The sequence below is a fragment of the Diabrotica virgifera genome, chromosome 2 (genome assembly GCF_917563875.1).
Source record: "Diabrotica virgifera virgifera chromosome 2, PGI_DIABVI_V3a".
NCBI classification, from domain to species: domain Eukaryota; kingdom Metazoa; phylum Arthropoda; class Insecta; order Coleoptera; family Chrysomelidae; genus Diabrotica; species Diabrotica virgifera.
Genome location: NC_065444.1, coordinates 61605087 through 61611086, shown reverse-complemented (window position 1 = coordinate 61611086; position 6000 = coordinate 61605087).

Below are 6000 nucleotides of genomic sequence, written 5' to 3'. Positions count from 1 at the left end.
TGTATAGGCAATAAATTACGAATATAAAACTATTTAGTGTCGAATTTTTGCATATCTATGTGTTAAGGATATAATAGTGTTGTTGTTAGCATAAAATTGATGTTCGTTACCAGCAGAAATATACTTACACTCTAGTCGTTTATAAATAGACACCGAACCGTTATTAAAAAGATTTGCCACTGTGGGATCGGAAGTAATGGCACGTGCACATGACAAGCGTTTAATGAGCGTTTTGATCACGCGCGTGGACAGCTTGTCATGTAAACGTTCCCTTACAACACGACTACTGAATATTCCACTAGTTGCCTCCGTCGCACATTGGCGTAGAAAATAACATTTAATTATCAATTGGTACTTTATCATCATCCAGCCTTCTGCATTCAAAGTTGATCATGGGCCTCCCCTAAATTCTTTCAGTTTTGTCGATCTTGGGCTTCTTGCAACCAATTCCCAGCAATCCTTTTGACGTCGTCTGTCAATCGTGTAGGTGGTCTACCTCCACTTCTTCTGTCTGCTCGTGGTCTGCACACTGTAATTTTTTGGGTCCACCTCACGTCCTTCATTCTGGTTAGATGGCCCGCCCAATTCCACTTCAACCATGGTACTCGCTCTATGACATCTGTGACCCTGTCTCCGAGAGTCAGTAGTCAGTCCAAGTAGTGACCGTTCCATTCTTCATTGGGCCACTCTAACTTTGGTTGCTGTGGCCTGGGTTAACGATAATGTTTCGGCGCCGTATGTCATGACTGGAAGTACACATTGGTCGAACGTCTTCTTTTCAGATAATTTGGTATGTTGCTCTTGAAGATGTCTGATAGAGCTCCATGTGCGCCCGTGATAAAGTGATCCTTCTTTGTAATTCGCACTTTGCACTTTTTGTATGTACAAAATTTCTAAATTATTCCATCATTTTAAAAATTCTAATCTCCTAATCTATTTGTGTCGATTAATTTTAGATAATACATATTTTAGATATTATCTGTTTTGAAATATAAATGTTTGAATAGTCTGGCTAATATTTTAGTTTAATATTATATTTACCTTGTTTCTTGGTGCTACAAATCTTGTGTGCCTTGGTCGCCTATAATATTTTTTTCAGGTCATAAGATCTGGAGTATGTCACCCTACCCTTGATACGAATCTGCCAGAGGCCATCTTTTACGTCATAAATTTATTTTCGTTGCTTTTCAGTTTGTGGCTTTCTGTTGTCATTAATGCGAATACAGGTTCAAGGTAACTCAGTCATCTTATTTTAGCATTTTTGATTTCAACCACAACATGGCGCTCTCTAGGAAATATTTAGCACTGCATTGTCTTTGCGTTTTTTGTTCCCCAAAGGTTCTTCTTCAAATTCCGTCCTTCTTTCCACACCAGTTAGTCATGACCCGTGTTTCGCAACCAAACGTTACAATTGGTTCCTTTCGCTTTTACCATTCTTGCTATCAAATTGCTTGAAAATACCTTCGGTTGTGGGTGAGACTTGGTACTTAAAGAATTTTTTTATTATTTAACTTAAATGCCTCGAGAACTAAGGTCATTGGCATAGTACAGTTGGTTATAGTGTAATGTGTAGTGTGTGTGTTGAGTCTTGTTGCTTAGTAAAGTCGACTTCATGCTTAAACAATTAATAATTAGGCTATCTTGAATTATTGGTATGTGAGATATTTGAAAGTTACTTGCTCTACTTATAGTTATCAATAGTTATATTTTAAGATACAACAACATTACCCAGAAATTTTGTTTTCTTAAAATTAATCTTTAATCCAGTGATTTCTGGCACAGTCTTATACGTAAACATCAAACATAAAATAGGTAGAATTCTACCTAAGTTATTTTTGGAAATCCTTTCTTCTTTAAGTGCCATCTCCGCGACGAAGGTTGGCAATCATCATGGCTTTTTTTGGCCTTCGAGGCAACTGCTCAAGAAATCCTTTGGATACGTTTAAATAAAATTTGCAATTATTTGTATTTTTTAGCAGCTATCATTGCTTCAACAAATTTTAGGACAATATTTGAACTTTGACACATAAGAACGAAGGTATTTGTATACCTGCTGGTATAGACATAAATTTTGTGAACAGTTTTTCTTTATTCCTAATAAAATAATGTATATAAAGATGTACTTATATTAGAATTATAAAATTGTGATTGTTATAAATATTTCACTGGAAATATTTGGAAATAAGTCATATAAATAAATATGTTGCATAAATGTTCGTCTTTTTCTTTTGTCCTTAAAGAATTCGAGATAAAATCAAAAATGTAATACGGACTAACTATAAAATAATAAGTTTAACTACTCTTAAAAAATATACGACGTTAATTAAGAGTTACAAGTGAAATTTAATAAAAAATTTTCCTCTTGGTAAAAGGTATATTAGTTTAAAAAGCCCTAAAAGGCTACAAACATATACAAAACGTTTTCGCTCTGTAACAAGAGCATCATCATTGTTACCTAAAATAAGTATAACGATATTAATTAAAGCAAAATGTTAAAGTTAAAATGATGACCAAGGTAAAAGCAAAATTTGGTTATACTTACAAGAACATGGTGAGCCAACCAAAAAATACAAGGTCAAAGCCTTTCAAAAAACAGACAAAAGTCTAATATCAATAAATACATCGAAAAATCCAAAAGATGGATAAAATTCTTAAGGATACGGCCCTAGGGCAACATATGACTCTCACACGTGTTAAGTGGGTCAAAAGGTAACTAGGTCATTATGTTATAAGAGGTGGCAGGCAACTAAGAGATGAGACTTCAAAAGCGAATCTGTCTGATGTCAGGACGACAATTGTCATTGATTGAAGTTTTATGAAATGTTGGTTACGCAGCTACTAAAATTAAAGTTATTTATGGTACAAGCAATGATAACAGCTAACATCAGTGTGTTGGAATTATAAAATTACTTATAACTTATAATTCCAACACACTGATGCTAGGTGTTATCATTGCTTGTACCATAAATAACTTTAATTTTAGTAGCTGCGTAACCAACATTCCATTAAACTTCAATGATTGACAATTGTCGTCCTGACATCAGACAGATTCGCTTTTGAAGTCTCATCTCTTAGTTGCCTGCCACCTCTTATAACATAATGACCTAGTTACCTTTTGACCCACTTAACAAGTGTGGGAGTCATATGTTGCCCTAGGGCCGTGTCCTTAGGAATTTTATTCATCCTTTGGATTTTTCGATGTATTTATTGATATTAGACTTTTGTCTGCTTTTTGAAAGGCTTTGACCTTGTATTTTTTGGTTGGCTCACCATGTTCTTGTAGGTGTAACCAAACTTTGCTTTTACCTTGGTCATCATTTTAACTTTAACATTTTGCTTTAATTAATATGGTTATACTTATTTTAGGTAACACTGATGATGCTCTTGTTACAGAGCGAAAACGTTTTGTATATGTTTGTAGCCCTTTAGGGCTTTTTAAACTAATATACCTTTTACCAAGAGGAAATTTTTTTATTAAATTTTACTTGTAATTAATGGTATACAGCCAACTACAGGAAGTTCATCCTTGTGGATTTTTTAATTAAGTTACGTCCTACAAATATTTAGTGGTTTGCTTCACATTCACATATTGACACTAATGACCAGACAAGAGAAATCAAGAGGCGAATAGAGATAGCAAGACAATCGTTTGTTAAAATGAAAAAGTTCCTATGCAGCCAGGACATAAATATAAACTTAAGAAGAAGAATGTTAAGGTGCTATGTTTTCTCCGTTCTGCTGTACGGCATGGAAGCTTGGACACTGAAAAAGATAAACATCAAAAACATTGAGGCATTCGAGATGTGGTGTTACAGGAGAATGTGGAAAATACCATGGACAGAAATAGTAACAAATCAAGATGTTTTGCTGAAGATGGGGAAGGAATGCGAAGTCATAAAAACTATACAAACGAAAAAAAGAATGTGTGTGTACTTTGTACGCACGTAATAAGTTATACTTCTATTATATGATTTCAACGAAATTAATGTACTGTAAACAGTTTATTTATATTTTATATAAATATTAAACTAATTTTAATACTTGCTGCTTTTCAAAAAATTTTATTAAAACAGTACCAAAAATAAAAAAAATAAAAGAATATAACACGCACAAACACATTGAAGAATGTCACAAATGTAACATTTTTGGATGTTGTTTTATGTGCAATTAAAATAAAAACTTAGTTTTTTGGCTAACAGTTGCCGCTAGGGCATCCCTGCCATTTCGTTCGTTGCAATCCGTGACTGCACGCCGGGGTTTGTCCTAGTTGGGTCAGAGAGAGCAGCATATGTGCCTCCTCCATTTTTGATTTACATGTTTACTCTGATTAGAGTACGAAGGGAACCATTCGCGTTGGACTTTACCGCGCTGAGCAGATAGGACGTGAATTATAAATTGTAAAATTTCCTCATCTTCCTTAGTCCCAGCAACCGTTATAGCTTGCAAATTGTAGAAGCCTCGGAGGTGTTACCAGAGAAGGTTTTCAATCTGGTAGGATGTAGAGTAATATTTTTGGATGTTTTTTATGTGCTATTAGATTGAAAATTCAGTTTATTTATATTTTATTTAAATATTAAACTAATTTTAATACTTACTACTTTTAGAAAAACACAGAAACACAAAAAGAATATAACACACACAAACACATTGAAAAATACCACAAATGATTTTTGAACAATAATTGTCGGATAATATTTTAACTATATACGTATTTTCTGAAAAAAAATTATATAATAAATATACTTACAATCATAAAATGTATAAAAAAAATAAAAGTTTCTATTGGGGTTCGAACCCGCTTATGTTAGCGCAGTTAGTATTGAAATTCATTCATCTTTCACTTTACCCACGGAGACACATGCATCATGTGGAAGATCGACTAACTAAACGGTTTAAACTTTTGACAGTTCTGAATTTAACCAAATTATTTTGATTTTTGTAGAATTGAAATATTAAAATACAACAAAACATAGAGTAAGAAAATAATATATTAGGTGAATATTGGTAGAAATTTTGATGGTAATCAAATTATGTAAATAAAAGCATTACATACTATTTTGCAAGGCTTCTACAATTTGCAAGCCGTAACGGATGCTGAGACTAAGGAAGATGAGGGAATTTTACAATTTATAATTGACGTCCCATCTGCTCAGCGCGGTAAAGTTCCAACGAGAATGGTTCCCTTCGTACTCCAATCAGAGTAAAGATGTAAATCAAAAATGAATAACCGTTTTCAATTTCGTTGCACACGAAACTACCGCCGCATCATTAATACAGTTCAGTCAAAGAGTACAGCAAGCACATCTACCGGTTTCGAAACTTATTAGTCTCTCTTCAGGAGGAACATATTATGCTGCTCTCTCTGACCCAAGTAGGACAAACCCCGGCGTGCAGTCACGGATTGCAACGAACGAAATGGCAGGGATGCCATAGCGACAACTACTAGCAAACAATAAGTTTTCAATCTAATGGCACATAAAACAACATCCAAAAATGTTACTCTACATCCTACCACATTGAAAACAATGGGAACTTTCTCTGGTAACACCTCCGAGGCTTCTACAATTTGCAAGCCATAACGGATGCTGAGACTAAGGAAGATGAGGGAATTTTACAATTTATAATTCACGTCCCATCTGTTCAGCGCGGTAAATTATCAACGAGAATGGTTCCCTTCATATTCCAATCAGAGTAAAGATGTAAATCAAAAATGAATAACCGTTTTCAATTTCGTTGCACACGAAATTACAGCCGTATCATTATTCCAGTCCAATCAGAGAGTGCAGCAAGCACCTCTACCAGTTTCGGAACTTATTAGTCCCTCATCAGGAGGCACATATTATGCTGCTCTCTCTGACCCAACTAGGACAAACCCCGGCGTGCAGTCACGGATTGCAACGAACGAAATGGCAGGGATGCCCTAGCGGCAACTGCTAGCAAAAAACTAAGTTTTCAATCTAATAGCACATAAAACAACATGCAAAAATGTTACGCTACATT